Below are 19,061 nucleotides of genomic sequence, written 5' to 3' on the forward strand. Positions count from 1 at the left end.
AATGTTGGAGTAGGTCTAAGATGATGCTGGACTCAAACTCCCATCAGCCCCAGCTAGCTTAGCCACTGGTCTGGAATGGTGGGAGTTGTAGTCCAAAATATCTGGAGAGCCACCTCTAGACAAGATTAAAATTGTGGTTGAATCCAGCAAGAGTATTCTTACCATGCCAATGAGAAATGGAACAAAGAGTAATAGATTGACTGTGGCATACAGCAGGGGTGGACTTTGGTAATATCGTGCCCTGAGCTAGGACAAAATTTGGTATGCCCCCTAAATCTTTCTTATTTACATCCCCTTAGCTCGGCAACCACCCACACCACCCTAAATCCAGCGCTGCATATAGGCTGTAGATCTAAGAAGCATACTGTTAAAGACAAAGAAGTGGGTAGCCCAGTAGAGATAAAATAGTAAAGCTATTTATTTCAAAGCTTTGGTTTAAGTCTTCCTTGGTAATCCAGCTAGGTTTTCAAATGAGCAGTGGATGCTAAGGTTGACAGTCTTAAGAACACAGTCAGGATGGGGAAAGTCTTATTAAGAAGGGTAGCTTATATGAGAGGGTTTTTTTGTTTTTTGTTTTAAGGAAATAATTAAATGTCAGCTTTCAAATTATGTTAAAGTGCAATCCTGAACCTGTCTACTCAGAAGGAAGTCCCCTTGGGTTCAAGGGATCTTACTCCCTGGAAGATTGTATATAGGATTACAGCCTTAGTGTGTTAAGTCTATAGATCCAGAAGTATGGATGCTTTTGGAATCCGATAACTAAGGAGTCACCCAATCAAACGTGCAGATTTGAATGTAGGTACTCATCAGATTTTACATTTCCCCAAATATTGTCACACAGTCCTTGGCTCAAATCCCACTCCCATCCCACAAGCATTTTAAAATGTAGATTTTGAGGTAAATTTAACATTTTGAAATGTGTATTTTGAGAGCAAATACATTCAAAAATATTTACAATTTTAAACACAAACTTTTGTAAGTTTTTTTTTAATGTTGCAGATTAATGCAAATAACAGGATCAAAAGTCCTTGTGGGAATGGCACAGGTGAAAATGGCATGGACTGAGTATAGTAGACTAATTCCTCCAGTGGCGTAGCGTGGGTTGTCAGCACCCGGGGCAAGGCAAGTAATTTGCGCCCCCTAACCTGTGGATTTTAGCACTCGAGTGCGAGCGCCCCCCCTGCACCCCCCACGCTACGCCACTGAATTCCTCTATCCCTGCCCAGAATTTTTCCCTCTCCTCAAATACCTCCAGATTTGTTGGTTGTTCAGAGGGACATTTTTCCAAGTCAATGAAGTGGCAGCCATCAAAATTGAAATATTTTGAAATAGATTGTTGGAACTTCTTTGTCAAGGATTATTTCTTTGTGGGTACTAAATCATCTACAAAGCCCTATTGTTCCAGCATACCAGATGTCACACCCAGAATGTTTGCATTCAGTATACAGTGGTACCTCGGGTTACATACGCTTCAGGTTACACACTCCACTAACCCAGAAATAGTGCTTCAGGTTAAGAACTTTGCTTCAGGCTAAGAACAGAAACCGTGCTCCGACAGCGCAGCAGCAGCAGGAGGCCCCATTAGCTAAAGTAGTGCTTCAGGTTAAGAACAGTTTCAGGTTAAGAACAGACCTCCAGAACGAATTAAGTACTTAACCCGAGGTACCACTGTATATGATATTGTTCGACTTGCACACAGTGGAGGCTGATCCATCAGGGAACATGAGGTGCTGCTACACCAATCCCAATCTGCCCCCAGCCTGCCCCCACCTTCCTGCCTTCTTACAGCCAGTCCAGCAGGTGGCGCTGGTACCTGTCAGCTTCCTCCTCCTCCTTAATCACATGGTTGCCCTTGGAAGAACTCAGCAGGAAAGAGGATGGGAGCAAATCTAGAATTAGTTGGCCCCACCTATCATTGGCTCTGGCTCCACCTAGTGTTGGGCTGCCTGCATTCTGCCCCACCAGTCCCAATGGGCACCAGCCGCCACGCTTGTGCATGCTGTTCTAATGGATCGTATCGTACCAGCTTTTTTGCTCCTAAAGCTTTTTCAAAAGTGTAGTTGATGCACACAGGTAACACTTCATGCATCCAATGAAGTGGGATAGAAGTCCCTGAAAAGTTTGTTCTACAATAAAGCTGATGCTACAAGACTCTTTGCTGGTTATGCTGCAACTAAAACAGTCACTATTATACAGAAAAGCCATACTTGAAACATGAATGCATCCTTCAGAACTTATAGGGTAGACACATCTTTTGTGCTTGAATATCCATTCCATAAAAGACAATACATTTTGAGCAGCAGCATTAGGACATTTATAGTGGTGCGTTTACTCCAGCAGTTCATGTGGACGGAATCCGCATTTGAGAGCATCTGGGACGCGGGTGGCGCTGTGGGTAAAAGCCTCAGCGCCTAGGGCTTGCCGATCGAAAGGTCGGCGGTTCGAATCCCCGCGGCGGGGTGCGCTCCCGTCGTTCAGTCCCAGCGCCTGCCAACCTAGCAGTTCGAAAGCACCCCCGGGTGCAAGTAGATAAATAGGGACCGCTTACCAGCGGGAAGGTAAACGGCGTTCCGTGTGCTGCGCTGGCTCGCCAGATGCAGCTTGTCACACTGGCCACGTGACCCGGAAGTGTCTGCGGACAGCGCTGGCTCCCGGCCTCTTAAGTGAGATGAGCGCACAACCCTAGAGTCTGGCAAGACTGGCCCATACGGGCAGGGGTACCTTTACCTTTACTAGGACAATGTGTTCTTGAGAATGCCTTCCAAGGTTGTTAAAGCAACCATTTGCAAGCCACCTCTCGCTGCATGGAAACATATATCCTTCTATCACAAGATCCAGGGGTCACACACTTCAAGAGTACAGTAATTATGGGAGAAGTTACTGTGGGAGTAACCATCTCATCATTTGAATGAGCCATCCCCAAAAGAGCAGATGGAGAAAAACAAACAGTGCTTTCCAATAACATGGTGCGAGCTAATGTTATTAGCTTACAGATGAGGTTGAGTGCTGGTTTGTGATTGTACATTTGCAAAGAACTCCTGCTTTGTTTATGAGAATTAAATAAATAAAAATGTTTTTTTAATGACTGAAATAAAAACTCCTTCATGTTTCAATCTGAAATGCAAAAAAAAAAAGTTAATAGGTTTTCCAGGTGATCAGTTTATAAGAGCCTAGTAAGCGTACGTTATAACACATTTGTTCCAACAAGGTGTGTACATGTGTAAGAGAGAGAAGGTGTGTTGAGGTGGGCTAAGAATTGTATCAAATATCCAATGTTTAATTAGAGAATATCCCATGGATCATCAATATCAAAAATATTGTAAAATCTGTAGTCATGCCACGTTTTCTATATACTTACCATGTCCATTCTGTGTATTTTCCCTTCCCCTTGGTTTTTCTCCTTTTCTCAAAGATGTATACCTGTTCAATAAAAAATAACCAGTTGAGAGAGGGAGAGAGAACATACCCTAACATGGGGTAGTCATTGGAGCTACATAGTAGACTAATCTGATTACTAGGCCCCAGGGAAACTCAGAAAGACTTTATAGTCTTAAGAGTCATTCTGCTGACTGTGGCCTTGCGTGGTTATACCAAAGTCCTGCTCTGAAGGCACCAGTGAACCAACCACATTCTGGTCTGTGGCGTTAATAGCCTCACTTGACTTGCCTGAATTTCCTTCTTCCAACTAACTGGTAACTTGGATAATTAAACATCCAAGGCTTTTAACATGTATTTCAGTTTGCATTTAAAGGCAAACCTAATTCACACTTTCTGAAACAATATGCAAACTGAAACATAGCCATCCTTCAATATTTGAGTTCCTCTGAATTCAGCAATGTGTATAGTATTCTCCAGCCAAGCAATGTGTACAAAAACACAAATGCTAGGGTAAAGATTGCATTAAGATGTATATATTAGTGGAAATAACATGGCATTAAGGGAAAGTGTGGTGTTAGAGGAAATTGCTTTGCAAAAAATGCATTTGTTGGACAAAGTTGCATATAAAATGTGTGCAATGGGGAAAAGTTGCACTAACATGCTGGTGGATTTTCATTAGGGCTTTTTTAAACAAATGCAAACTGATGTGGAAATGTGGAGAATGGAACTAAAGACTGGAAAAATTAGGAACTGAGAGAAACAGAAATTGAGAGAGTCGCCCATTTCCTACCCCAAACCTACTAAAATTTGAAAGAAATTCTGAAGTGCCCTGCCATTTAGGCAGAAAACAGAGGCCTCTTTCGTAGGTGGAAGAAAACTTTTGAGAAACTGAAGGACAGCACTACTGAATATTCTCCTGTTTCTCTGTTTACTAATTATGGGCAAAACTGAGGGTGGTTATGGCTGTTGCTCTACATGGACCAGCCACCTGTTGAGGTTTCCACACATACCGTATTTTCTTTACCTCCACAGCTGTAGGGTCAAGGAAAGAGTTTGGTATTTTTTCCTTCTTCTTCTTCTTCTTCTTCTTCTTCTTCTTCTTCTTCTTCTTCTTCTTCTTCTTCTTCCTGTTTTCATAATTTTTCTTTTTGCACCATCTCCATGAATAATCCAAATTCTACCGGCTGTTTTATAGGCACCTATAAAAGCAATACTCTACCCTCAGTCCAGCCAAAATAGAGGATGCTGGCCAAGCAAGACGGAGTTTACAGCCAAAGAACATGGTTGAACAAGAGGAAGCCATAAACTGATTGGCTGGCCCGCTCCTTGTTTTCTTAAGGAAGAGTTAAAGGTGGGGGAATGGTTGGGGTCAGCGCGGTCAGCCATCTGGCAAAACCTGCTGGCTTCCTTCTGTGAGTGTTTTCCCAGTGCTGTGGTGATGGAGAGAATGAGGTTAAAGGGACCAAGGCTATAGGACCTCAACTTGTCCCAGTTGACGCTACCTCACGGCTCAGCTATGTTTCCCTGTCCCTCAACTTGCACGCTGTTGACCTCTCCCTGCTCTTACATACTTCCTCAAGAGCACCAAGGCTTACAAGAAGCTGCATCTGTGCGAACATATGACAGTTGAGCTTCGGAGGACACAGAAGAGATGCTGACAGAGTGTTCCACATTTCACAAGGTGTGGATGAGGCAACACAGGTGGGAGCAAGAGCCTACAGGGCTGGTTCCCTGTGACAGAATGCATTTCTGTGTGCAGTGAATTTCAGTCCAATTAAAACAGGGCTTCTCCTTCCCTTCTAATTGGTAGAGCTGGCCTGCAGCTCCAGGCCCTGGTTTCATTACCCCTCTTCCCCTTCTTGTGCTCTGGAGCAACAGAAATCTGGATTTGAGACTGATCTCTTATGATTCTGCACATCACCAAACTCAAGTGTCAATGATAGCCTAACAGAGGCAAAGGGGCCTAACCAGATTTTACTGGACCTGTATTTCCCATCAGTCTGGGCCAGCATGGTCAATAGCCAAGGATTATGGGAGATGTAGTTCAGCAGCATTTGGAGGTCGAAAGCTTAGCCACCCCTGGCTTAAATGTGGCCCTCAAAATGTTTCTGGACTGCTAACTTACATCAGCCTGAGCCAGCATGGGCAAATAGTGAGGGAAAATGGGAATTGTAGTTCAGCAGCATCTCAAGTATAATCAAGTATAATCCTGGATTCTCCTGCAGTTGGAGAAAGATACAAACCATGGATTGGCGGGTGCTTGGGACAAGCCTGACATCGTCCCACAAGGTGGATTCAGTGAGTCGCCTCTCAACGTGTGAAATTTTCCATCTTCCCTTGAAGACCCCCTGACTGGGGCTGGCAAACCTGGCCCCTCTAATAGTGTAATAAACCACAATGCCTTTGTAAGAGCACATTCTGTATTTATACAACAGCCCATGTATACAAGGGATTAAAATAAACCATTTATTCCTTCATCTTGGACAAATCACATTATCCAGAAACTCCAAGAAGCAGAGCTTTCTGTTGTCAAAATAAACACTAGCCTGTTCCCCCACCCCTTTCAAGAACCCACGCAGTGCAAAATAAATGGCTTCGGCCTACCAGATGCACAGCACGTAGGGAGGAAAGTTAATGGTAATAAAGCATTGTGGGGTCCAAGACAAATGGAAGCACTTTGCTTATTGGATTCACTTCATTATTGTGTCTGCCCTTCTTGTCCACTCTTATTCCATGACCTAATTTCCCCCTCCAAATGGCTAATGATTTTGAATGCCTGAATGCCACAGCTTTCAGAGACAACCCGGTTGCCAATTTCATCTCATTAGTAAAAATGAAAACTCTTCCAAAGAACGGAGCCAAACCCAGCCAAATATTTCTTCCTGAGACAATGGCATGGACCTCCACTGTAGTAAGACTTTTCTGTTCAATGTCACAGCACAGTCCGCTAAGCTGCATGTTCTTCAGTGGGTGCCGCAGATCACATCTTGAGGAAGATAGTCATAAGAAGAATGAAAGAAGAGCCAAAGATCTAATCTAGCAGTAAGGAAATATTGCCCTCCATAGGTCACTGAAGTACACCTCCCGCTATCCCTGGCCATTGGCAATACAAGCTGAGGTTGATGGGAGCTGTAGTTCAGCAACACCTGGAGACCCAAAGGTTCCCCACCTCTGCTCTAAGCCATCGTCCTGGTTCCAAGATTGGCTAACTCTGGGAGGGTTGAAAGCAGTAGCCTCCTTGTGTAGAAATGAGAGGATCAGTCTATTTTCAGTCCATTTCCGTTTTGCAGGGGCAGAATGAGTCTTCTGTTTGAAGGCCTGTCCAGTTTAAGGATAAAGAACCCTAAGAAGGGAGAACAAGGACCTTGAAGTTGGTTATCAAGAATTAGCACAGGTCACTAACAGGGGATGGCATGGTGGAACAGAGACACTTACCTGACAAGTGGAGTGCCATAGGGCTCATTGTTATTCAACATCTTGATAAACAATTTGGGTGAAGGAATTAAGGGGATGCTTATCAGATTTGCAGATAACACCCAACTGGGAGGAGTAGCGAATACCACAGAATCAGGATTCAAGATGACCTTAACAGGTTGGAGAACTGGGACAAAACTAACAAAATGAATTTCAACAGGGACAAATGTGAGGTTCTACACTTAGGCAGGAAGAATCAGCTGCACAAATATAAGATGGGGGACACCTGACTTGCTAGTAGTACATGTGAAAAGGTTGTAGGTGTCTGAGTAGGCCACGGTCTTAACATGAGTCAACAGTGTGATGCAGCAACAACAAAAAAGCTAATGATATTCTAGGCTGCATCAACAGAAGTCTAGTGTCCAGTTCCGGACACCACAATTTAAGAAGAATATTGACAAGCTGGAGCTTGTGCAGAGGAGGGTGACCAAGATGACCAAGGGTTTGGAAACCAAGCCTTATGAGGAATGGTTGAGGGAGTTGGCTATGTTTAGCATGGATAAGAAGAGACTGAGAGGAAACATGGTAGCCATCTCAAATGTATAAAGGACTGTCACATGGAAGATGGAACAAGCTTGTTTTCTCCTGCTCCAGAGGGGAGGACCTGAACCAAAGGCTTCAAGTTACAAGAAAGGAGTTGTTGTTGTTTTACTAAACATCAGGAAGAACTTTGTGACAGTAAGAGCTGTTTGACAGTGGAACGGACTCCCTCAGAAGGTGGAGGACTCTCCTTCCTTGGAGGTCTCTAAGCCGAGGTTGGATGAACATCTGTCATTGATGCTTTAGCTGAGATTCCTGCATTGTTGGGGGTTGGACTAGATGGTCCTCAAAGTCCCTTCCAACTCTACGATTCTATGACCTCCTGGCAAGTGAGCTGCTGCAGAGTTCAAAGGGGGAGACATGGGAGAGACAGCAAAGAGGGTGGCTGCGCTGGTGCATTTGTACCGCAGTGACCTCACTGCTACCTCTCCCCTTCCTCTCTCAGTAATAAGCCAAGACTTCCCTTCCGGGAGGTCAGATACGGCTTCACCCCCCACTATGCCATCTTCCTGCCATATTAAATGTTATAGTAATTATTCCTCAATTTGCATCTGTACATATAAATTAGAACTTGCAAATGTATATGCATAACCAGCCACCTACTCAGTTTACCGTACACATTGAAGTGTTTGGAGGCCATCTTCAAACCAATAAATTGTCTTAGTGAAGGCATATGCCAAGAGGCCTGTAGCCAAAATTTTTGTACTAAGGAGGACCAGTTGTCAAGGAAGGAGGCAGAAATCACTGCAAAACAGAAATACAGATAACTAATATCTTTAATTTTTTTGATTGCATTCAATGTTAATAACATTTTAATTTTATAAGATATAAAAATAAGAACCTACTGCTTATGAGGTATTATAGTGCTCTTGTCCTCGTTGTTGATTTGGGATCATTTCCAGTCTGTTTGTGTTGTTCATCTTTGATTATGATGGGGTATGATTTGTACTTCTTATAGGATGGTTGGGTGAGCAGTTTTAGACACACACACACACACACACACACACACACACCATGTTTTATTGTATTTTCTTTATCCATTTGTATGTGTGTTTAAATGTTTGTAAGCTTCTGTGTCTTTTATGGATCTGTAAGTTGGTTTGAGAGAAAAAGTTGTATAGGGAGCAACAAATAAATGGCATGATGATGATGATGATATTCATGGTGTAGTGGTTAGAGTGTTAGACCAGGAGCTGGGAGACCAGGGTTCAAATCCCCACTCAGCCATGTAGTTCACTGGGTGGTGTTGGGCCAATCATAGGATTTCAGTCTAATCTACCTCACAGGGTGGTTGTCAGGATAAAACTGGGGATTGTATGCCAATTTGATTTCCTTGAATGAGATATAAATGTAATCAATCAATCAGACAATAATTGACCAGAATGCTAGAAGGAGGGAGTGGTTGTGTTCAATATCCATGGGTTGTTTTGTAAGGAGTAATTGGGTGGCATATTCCTGTCCATTTCTGCCTTATGCAAAGGGTCTAGAAACTTAAACAACAAAACTAACAGTTGGGAGACAGGGTAGCACATTTATTTTCTGTTATTTCCTTTTATTCTGCAGCCTGAAAATTTTATTGAAAACTGAAGGGATAGGATGTAGATTAAACTAAATTAATGACTTCATTACATTTCTGAGAAGCCCGACTCATTTAAGTCACCCCATCAGCCCTAGGGCTACAGCCCTGCATGACCTCGACTTCCCTTTTGCTTAGAACAGCTACCAGAGATAAACATCTGGTGTGCTCACCTTTCCCCATACATCTCCACTGGCATCCTCTTTGGCTATAAACCCCAGTGACTCTGTTTGTACATTTCCTCCAAGTCCCGTTATTAATATTCTGGATGAGGAGATCTCATAAACTCCCATCTGGAAAAGCAGGTCAGGGAGGGGTGGGAGTTATGTCCCAATGTGCCATAAAGCACATTGACCATTGCTTTCAAACGCATGTGGCGACATGCAGAACATGCATGGGGGAAGCTGAGCCAGTTTTAACGGCATTTAAAATAGGTGGCTGTGATGTAATTGGAATTTTAGGAGCAGCCTGAAATTAGGATCTGATTGTGCTTCATATATTTTGAACCTCGGGGAAGGGAGACTGAGCCAGCTGTGCACTAAATACCTTTTATACTTTGTCATCTTTGTTTTTAAAGGAGGTGGGTGGGTGAGACCCTGCTCCTTCTCTGAAATATAACCAGAGGGAATCCTATACACACAGAGAGAGAGTATATATGCATCTGAATGTAGCAGTCTCCAAAGAGGTGGGATTTATGTAGCCATCAGTTTTGGGGGAGGCAGGATGCAAAGGACCAGTGGAAAAGTAAATAAATAAAGTTTGGCACAGTCTTCCATGCCTAGGTCTCCACCTCCCTCCATTGCAGCAAAGAGATGGCACAATAGCTCAGTCAGTAGAGCACAGGACTCTTAATCTCAAGGTCTGGGTTCGAGCTCCACATTCAACAAAAGATTGCAGGGAGTTGGACTAGATCAGGCATAGGCAAACTCGGCCCTCCAGATGTTTTGAGACTACAATTCCCATCATCCCTGACCACTGGTCCTGTTAGCTACAATATAATTAGATATCAGTTCAAATATAAAGAAATGCCATTCTCTCGGATTTGAGAAGGTACTTTAATTCGGCTTTGTAATGCAATCTCCCAAGTCTTAAACAACCAATGATCAAAAGACGGAACTGGGGCAGGTTTTTCCAAAATATAGCCATCCACAACACTTTTGCAACAACTAGTCAGTTGAAAATCCAGCCCTTTTCTTGTTTCTTTAAAGACGGTCTTCAGATATGCCAGTAATATGATGATGTGATTTGACCACAAGTTCATCCTTCCTCCCACACCTACAAGATTATGGAAAGCTCTGCTCAGAGCTGAGTCAGACTATGTTGCAAATGGCCAATGCAAACAGTGATGGGCTAGGCTGAGCCAAACAAGGAATGGCTTGTGGCCCATTGAAAACTATGTCTTGCAACAGGTTCTTTCCACCACTGTTTGTCACAACAGCTTTTTACTCTGGTTCTGAAATCAGCAAAGGTTTGCTCTGGCTGCTTGGAGAGAACGACATTTATTTAGCAGCTGTACCTGGTCCCCATTGAGAGTGGAAATGCAGAAATATCAACAGTAGGCAGACACAGAGCCAAATAAGTCCCCCTTTGCACTATATATTTAAAGCAGTATCACATCACTTTAAAAAATTCCTGCTTCCTGCAAAAAATCCTGGGAAGTGTAGTTTGTTAAGGGTGCTCAGAGTTCTTAGGACGCCCTTATTTCCCTCATAGAGCTACCATTGACAGAGTTTCCTGGGAAGAGTGATGGACCACCAAGCCATTCTGAGCATTGTAGCTCTGTGAGGGGAACAGGGGTCTCCTAACAACTCCCAGCACCCTTAACAAACCACAGTTCCCAGGATTCTTTGTGGGGAAACCATGGCTGCTTAAAAGTGTATGATATTGCTTTAAATCTATACTGCAGATGGGGCCTAGTTCTAGTTGTGTCTCCATCCTCTGTAGTATCAGGTTCTACAAGGTCAACACTTAGACTGAGGAGGAGGAAGCTGACAGCCGGTGCCGCCCAATGACTGGGTGGAAGTAAGAGGACAGGTGGGAGCTGGCTGGGATTGGACAAAGACTGGTGGGGCTGTACCCTATTTACCCTAATAGACCTGCTCACACTGGGATGCTGAAGGGGAGGGGTAGGGGGCAAACTGTGATGGAGATGGGTACGGGGGTGGGTGAGGTTTAAAAAGGGGTAGTTTCTGTCAGGTATGGGAGAAGTACAAAGGAGTAGACAGGGTTGGTAAACAGAGCAAGCAAGGGGTGGCAGTACCTAGTGGGTATGTACGTAGATATATATATAATCTACAGGAGATAAGTTCATCAAAGACGCAGAACCCTGTGTACAACCTCATAATAATACAATTGAAATAAACAGTGCAAATTAAGAAAGATGTTCGTTTAATCAAAACATCTGCATTTTAACACTGTAACAAGCATTTAATATTAAATTGTGACAAAGCAATTAATGTTAACATTACATCTCGTCTTCTAGAATTCTATGAAAGGTTGTCACATAGTTGTGAATTTTACTTTCTGCTGTCCTTACTGTTGTGTATTGCTAAGAGGAGGCCAGAAAGAGGTTCCACAAGGAATTAACCAGGAAAGGCTTACAGAGAAAAACCCCATACCCAAGAATTGCAGTGAAGGACTCATCTGTTAGGGCAAATGGGGCACTGCCCCACCAACTTGAGTCTGCTCTTAGCCAGGCTCCACCTGCCTGCTTTGGGGGCCTGTGTCTTTCCATGTCCAGCGTTTTTGCAGAGGACTTGGATCTCATTGAAGAACTTGGATGTCAAGGATTGTCAAATTGCCCAATGACAGCAAACTGAAAGATTTGTGTCATCAGTCAGCATGGGATCATGGATGATAATGTGTTGGTTTTGGATATAGATGACTCAGGATTAAATCTGGTGTTTCATTTGTGCCATAGTTCCCCAGGACTTAGCCTTGGGCTTTTCAATGCAAGGGCTCAGCTTTGGATGTGCTGAGAAATAATAATAATAATAATAATAATAATAATAATAATAATAATAATAATAATAATAATTTTTTTAAAGGTCTGCTCCTGAGCATTTGCTGCACCACCAATAATTGCAAATTGCCAATTTCCTATCAGGCGAGGTTCAAGGTCCTTTTGTTGATGCACAGAGCCCTAAACAACTTGACCCTCAAGTACGTTAAGGACAGTCTGAGCCACAGTTCCAAGCACCCTTAACAAATGACAGTTCCCAGGATTCTTTGGGGAAGCCATGAGTTCTAAATGTGCATTCAATGTGTTTCAAATATATGGTGCGGATGCAACTAAAGTTTCTAGGCCTGCTATTTGCAGAAGCTTGTGAATTGGGCTAAGCAGGATTTCCAGTTAACCACTTGGAATATTTTATTCCCCGCCCCCAGAGTACTCACAGTCTCCAACTATGAGATGCTCAGCCTTAACATTCCTGAGCACTGGAACTCGCCATCACGGTCTGCTTGTGAACCTTACTGAGGTACCTTTCTGGCCACTGCCTGAGTACAGGAACCACTAGTATGAGCGACCAAGACTGGAGGGTCATATTCAGCCCTGGGCCTGAGGTTCCTGATCCCTGGAATAAAGCATGACAGCATTATTCTTTTTAACTGATAACTCAACAACCATTTGCATCAGTTTAAGAAATGCCTCCCGCAAACCTTCCTAGAAATGTCCTATGTACAAGCAAAAATCCCATCCTTCTCTTTACCATTTCCACCTCTGAACAAAGTAGAGTTGGTAAGGAAAAGCAGACAAGGTGGGGAATATGCACTGAAGCCAGCCAGGCATCAGCTGGCCATTTTTCTGAATATAGTGGTACCTCGGGTTAAGAACTTAATTCGTTCCGGAGGTCCGTTCTTAACCTGAAACTGTTCTTAACCTGAGGCACCACTTTAGCTAATGGGGCTTCCCGCTGCCGCCACCACGTGATTTCTGTTCTCATCCTGAAGCAAAGTTCTTAACCCGAGGTACTATTTCTGGGTTAGCAGAGTCTGTAACCTGAAGCGTCTGTAACCTGAAGTGTCTGTAATCCGAGGTACCACTATATCTTTTTCTCCATCTCTCTTGCCCAAGCACCAGCCTTTCCTTTCCACCCCTTCTCGGGAGTATCAGGATTGCGGTTTGTTCCTTTCAGCTCATGGCTAATCAACCTTGCTCAAAGGTTCAGAAGCACCCCGCCATTCCTCTCTCACCTCATTTGGCGGGGGGGGGGGTGGAAAGGCACATCTGCTTATTTGGTTCCAGAGAATTCATTTCATCTTGCCATTGGGCCATTTATTTATTTATTTCCCCTGGCCAGCTTTTCTTTAAAAAGCCTGTCTCCCTTGATTTAGTGAGCCAATAGTGGCGGGGAGAGAAAAGGAGGAAAGGAAGAAAATGTAATGAATAAAAGGCAATGAATAAAAGGCTTTTGGAACATCTGGAGTTGCTCTTAGGCAACGCGCAATATCCCAGCCCAGATGTTGGGAGATGGCCTTCTGCTTGTGAACATGTCAAAACGTAGAATTCCATTCACACCACTTTTATTCCTCTTTTTTTGCCTGACCTATCTTGGCCACTTGATTGGCACCTTCCAAAGTTGAGGGGGGGGTGTAATTTCATTCATTCAAAAAGGTTTATAAGCCTTTGAAGAAGACTGTCCTCTTATATTACTCAATATACCTGTGACCCTCCAGATGTTGCTGCCATCAGCCCCAGTCAACATGACCAATGATCAAGGATGATGGGAGTTGGGGTCCAGCAACATCTGGAAGATTGTACTTTCCTCAACCCTGCTCGACGGAGTTTACAGCAGGGGTGCAAAATCTGTGAGTTGAATCCAACTAAGTTATACTGGCATGCTCTGGTCCATGGGGTCACGAAGAGTCGGACACGACTAAAAACAACAACAACAACAAAGTTATACTCACAGTAGACCAACTGAAATGACTAGACCTAAGTCATGAAAAGGACTAGTATTGGCTCCAACCCCACGGTCCTCCAGATGTTGTTGGACTATATTTCCCATCATACCTGAACATTGAACTACAATGTCCATCATCCTTGGCCACAGGCTACAATGGCTGAGGCTGGAGGGAGTTGGAGTCCAACAAAACCTAGGAGGCCCAAGTTTCCTAATGCCCTCTCTAAAGAAAGCATTTAATGGCCTGCTTCAGCATAGGTTTATGAACAAGATCAGGCTGCCTGCCTTGCAGGGTGACTCCCCCATCACAGCTGGCATCTCTGAGATAACACATCATGGCGCAGCTCAGCTTCACTGAATCACATTTTGACAGGAATAAAGAATCACAGGGGTAAACTGCAAAATCCCTGTAGACTGGCGCAGTGTTACTTCCTTCAACCGGAGTGTGCAAAGATGATTTACATCTTACTGTGGATCTGGCCCAGAGAGTGGAAAAGATGCTGGGAGTGGAAGAAAGATGGTCCATCAGCAAAAACTCCTGCATAGCACAGGCAATGACGTCCTTTGCAGAGCGGACACGCTCCATCACCTTCACCGCCCCAGCGTGACAGCAGCCGAGGGGGGCGGGAGAGATGCAAAAGGAGGCTAGGCCGCTGGAGGTGTCATCCCTCATGGTCTGGACACGCTTCATCCGTCAGCATATTGGACAGCTCAGCGCTCTTGGCGAACCCCCGGCACACTCCATCTGCCCCCAACATGGTGCCCATCAATCATCTAGCATAGGCACACCCAGGAACATCACAAGAACTGCCTGTGAGTGAAATGTGTGGTGTTCTCTCTCTCTCTCTCTCTCTCTCTCTCTCCCTCTCTCTCTCTCTCTCCATCCACCCTTCCTCACACATAAGTGTGCTGTGCAGATAAATTATGAGCCACTAAAAAAGGTGAATATAGGAGTGTTCATCAAAGGGACAGTTAAATAGATTGCAGAGGGTAATTGTGGATGAGGAGGAAGGAAGCTACAAAGATAAAGTGCAGCCTAGACTGTATATAACACTGAACTAGCCCTCCCGCTACCCTCCACTGGTACTGTTGCAAGAAGCTCAGAGGTTAGCATTATAGGAATAAACGGGGGGAGCCTCTGCTCTAGCCTCCCCATCTTCCCTACTCTTCTGTGTAGCTGCAGGGAAATAAAAAGACTTTCAGCTAAACCATAGTTTCTCATTACATCCAAACCTGGACAAACTGTAGTTAGCATTAACTGTGGTTTAGTTTCAAACCATGGTTTACGATGCTGGCTTGTTTCCCTAAACCATCATTACCACTAACCTCAGCTCTCAGTTTGGATTAAACAAGTAACTGTGGTTGGTTGAAAAGTGAGAGTGGAGCTCCTGATTTCCTGTGTACTGGAAGCTTTCCTATGTTTATACCTGTACACCTGCATGCAGCCTATATGTTGATGAAAAGGGGACAATAATAACTGGAAAATCAGATATTAGACTTTTATGTCTGAGGCCCTAACTTCAAGTGCCATTAATGATGACATGATCAGCAATAATGCAGTGTGTATTAAATACTAGACATTGTGGGTGGAAATCAAGATTGCATTGTGTAGCTAGGGGCTCTTGAAGCCTTCCTTCCCCAGCAACAACCTCCATCAAAGTCACCCCTCTCAACGTGCAGCAATTATCATTTTGAAACAAAGCTCCCATTTGTGTCAGTGCTGCCCCAGATGCTGTTTTCTGCACTGCAGAAAGAGTAGATTCCATGGACATTGCAACTGGGGAGGGGCATCATAAACCTTTCCTCCATGCAAGCTGCTTTCTTGATAACATCTCCCAGCAATGCCTGGTATTTAATTTTTTAAAACACATGGTGTGATCGCTAATCACATAATTAACATCTTGCGTAGTTATGCCCTGAGATGCATCTGTTTATCATACTGCAATAAAGGCTCCTTCCTCACCCACTCCATTTCTTTTTGGCTCCTCTGCAAGAAGGCCCAGATTTTCAAGAGTAGGAAAGGATTAACTAAACATGAATATCTGTACCCAATGGATGGCCTCCAATGCTGCTCAGATAAAAATAGGTACATGTGCTTTGCATTAAGAAAGAAGGATCATCTCCTCATGTTTGTGAGGCAATGAGCAAGAAGTGTGAGGCAGTCAGGTAGGGAGGCACAATTCATCCAGAAGTTTCTGGTGCAAGCTCTATTGAAATAAAAAGGAGTTGTGCAAGAACTTAATCTTAGCAAAGTCAATAATGCATATGGAGTCCAGAGAGAAAAGAAATCCTGATAGCACTTTATTCAGAAAATTGAACCAAAAAAAGGTATATAATTAGAGAAGAACTAAACAGAGAAGTTTGTCTTTCTTACTTCAGGCCTTGTACATAGCAGGGAGATAGTCAACCAAACATACTGAGGGAAAGCTCCCTCAGAACTATATAGCCAATCAGAGCATGTGCTACCTCAGCAAACATTATGCCATTCTATCTTGTTGCTAAGCCACACCTCCACACATCCCCCTCTTGGCTAGTTAGCTAAACATTAATAGAATTAACTCTTAAATTTGTGAATCCATCCATAAAAGAAGTGGTCCAAAGTGACCTAAAGCTCCCAGGATCTGGTGGGCTCTACCAGCAGTTCAGAAGTTACACTCCCATTGTAAGACTTTGCTTGAGATACAAAAAAAGTAATGTCAAACTAATATCTTCATTAGGACCAACTGAAATGTCAGACAGTAGAAGTCGTAGAAATCATAGAATCATAGAGTTGGAAGGGATCCCAAGGGCCATATAGTCTAACCCCCTGCAATGCAGGACAGAGTCCTGCCCCCAGCCGTCCCTGGGTGGGCTTGAACCACCAACCTTCTGGTTAACAGCCAGATGCACTGACTCACTGCACCACCTCCTGCAGGGTCAGCTCTACTGTTCTGCAGAACTGGACCACTCCACTCAGCAGGTGGAGATATACTGCAAAACTTTGGTGCAGATCTTATCAGCAATTTGTCTATTACTGTAAGTGGCAATTGGCTGAGTCACCCTGAAGAGGGAGAAATATCACACTCTCTGTGGTGTGTCACAGGAACTGCTTTTGTTGTTGTTTTTCACTGGCTATAATTTCTTTACCTATAAGAGGGGTGGGAGAATAACAAGCCTGGGCTGTTCCTTCGGCTCTTGAGATTTCTGTGCCTCTAAGTACAGCACATCCAAAGCCCAAGTCTTCGAAAACAGGAGAGGAAGGGTCTTTAGGTGTGGCCACCGTTGCTGTTTCCAAAGGTAAGGCCCCAGCCAATTTGCTTCCCATTTATTTGGTTAGTTCCGTTCATTTATTTTCCTCACCTGTGTCTTTCGTCAGCTGTATCCCAGTCAGGAAAACCGCAGGAGCAGCCATCTCTTATGAGGAAGATCCAAAGCACACAAGAGCGGCCTCCAAGAAAGCAGGACCCCAAGGGAACCTGACTTTCAGCCCTGCTAAATGCTTTGCCTGCCTCAGCAACTCCCATTCGACTTGGCTGCTTCCTTCTTTCCTTTCAGCAGCGCCAGCTCTCCTGATTCTTGTCTGGACTGTCCAGCAATGTTCTTCAATAAAACACACACATGTGCAAAAATGCCCCGGATTTCTTTTTTTAAGGCTGATATAACAACAACAAAAGAATTTTTCGGTTACCTGCCAGCCTCTTTATTATTTTATTACTTATTCATTTACGCATCGCCTTCCATGTGAGTCCCGAGGCGACCTACGTAAAAACAATTAAAACACAGCAAAGTAGAAACCTGCTTTATACCGAGTCAGACCAGGATATGTCTATCTAGCTCAGTATTATCAACATGGACTGGCAGAAGATCTCTCTGGGGTTCATTCTTCCAGCCCTACCTGAAGATGCCAGGGATTGAACCTGGAATCTTTTGCATGCAAAGCAGATGGTGTACTACTGACCTACAGCCACTTGAAAACTTGAAAGAAAGCTTTGAAAAGAGTACAGTGGTACCTCGGTTTTCGAACGTAATCTGTTCCAGAAGACCATTCGAGTTCCGAAACGTTCAGAAACTGAGGCACAAAGGACGGCCTGCAAATTTAATAGAGAAAATTGAGAAAAATAACAAATACACTCAGCAGAAGCCGTTCAACTTCCGAGGCATGTTCAGAAATGGAAGCATTTGCTTCCGGGTTTATGGCATTTGAAAACTGAAACTTTCGTCAACAGAGATGTTCGAGAACCGAGGTACCACTGTACCAAAAAATACAGCTAATGGTAGATTTTAAAATGATACAGAATGAACACCTAATTTATTATTATTTTATTTACTAAATTTCTATACAATTAGCAGAGGGCAGTTTACAATATAAAAATGCATACCATAGTAACAAACAAAAACAATATCCTCCATATAGTTTAAAAGGCCATAGATTATTTAATTAGCCAAAGGTCTGGGAGAAGAATAACGTTTTCGTCTGGCACTGAAATGTATATAACGAAGGCACCAGGCAAGCTTCCCTGGGGAGAGCGTTTCACAAGCAAGGAGCCACCACAGTAAAGGCCTGTTCTCATGTTGCCACCCTCTGGACCTCTCACGGAGGAGGCACATGAAGAAGGGCATCAAATGGTGATTGCAGGATCTGGCTCAGTTCATGTGGGGAGAGGCTTCCTTGGGGTATTGTGTTCCTGAGCTGTTTAAGGCTTTATAGGTCAAAACCAGCCCTTTGAATTTGTCCTGGCAGCTAATTGAAAGCCAGTGCAGTTGGACCAGAATTGGTGTTATATGTTCAAATTGTCTTGTCCCAGTAATTTTTGTAGACATTGTTTGGTTAGACAGCTCCACCACACAGTGCAAATTTTGAAGGACAGGTGTGTTTTGGTTTACATATTGGTTTGAGAAGTGAAAATTAGGTAGTTTCTCATTAAAATGCAAACAAAATTGACTTCCTCCACCATTCCTGCAAAGTTCTGATATTTTAGGGACTTTAATGAGAAACTTGTCTGTAAAGTCACGCATTTACTTGGACAAAGAGCAATAAAACTCAGCCTCAAAATTAGCTTCTTTGCCTTTTTGTGGCTGCGCGGTAGCCAGGAGATCAACAGGTGCCATTTTTCTCCTCATGACAGCTCCATGACGGGGAAAACTGCAGCAGTCGACTGTTTCCCTGTTGTTTTATTTTATTTCTTTACTTAACCCTGCAGCTCGCCTCA

The 19,061-nt window shown here is 43.7% G+C and overlaps 2 long non-coding RNA genes across 2 annotated transcripts; both read right to left on the bottom strand.

Annotated features, from left to right (window-relative positions):
- Positions 1 to 400: 400 nt before the first annotated feature.
- LOC114584132 (uncharacterized) lies at positions 401 to 4,907 on the bottom strand. The gene is made up of 3 exons (XR_003703632.2): positions 4,403 to 4,907; positions 3,359 to 3,420; positions 401 to 3,114 (listed from the first exon to the last, which is right to left on the bottom strand). It is a non-coding gene; the product is annotated as an uncharacterized LOC114584132 (long non-coding RNA).
- An 11,533-nt stretch (positions 4,908 to 16,440) lies between these two features.
- LOC114584133 (uncharacterized) lies at positions 16,441 to 17,942 on the bottom strand. The gene is made up of 3 exons (XR_003703633.2): positions 17,862 to 17,942; positions 17,540 to 17,609; positions 16,441 to 17,451 (listed from the first exon to the last, which is right to left on the bottom strand). It is a non-coding gene; the product is annotated as an uncharacterized LOC114584133 (long non-coding RNA).
- Positions 17,943 to 19,061: the final 1,119 nt, after the last annotated feature.

This window comes from Podarcis muralis, chromosome 14 (assembly GCF_964188315.1).
Source record: "Podarcis muralis chromosome 14, rPodMur119.hap1.1, whole genome shotgun sequence".
In the NCBI taxonomy this organism is placed as follows: Eukaryota; Metazoa; Chordata; class Lepidosauria; order Squamata; family Lacertidae; genus Podarcis; species Podarcis muralis.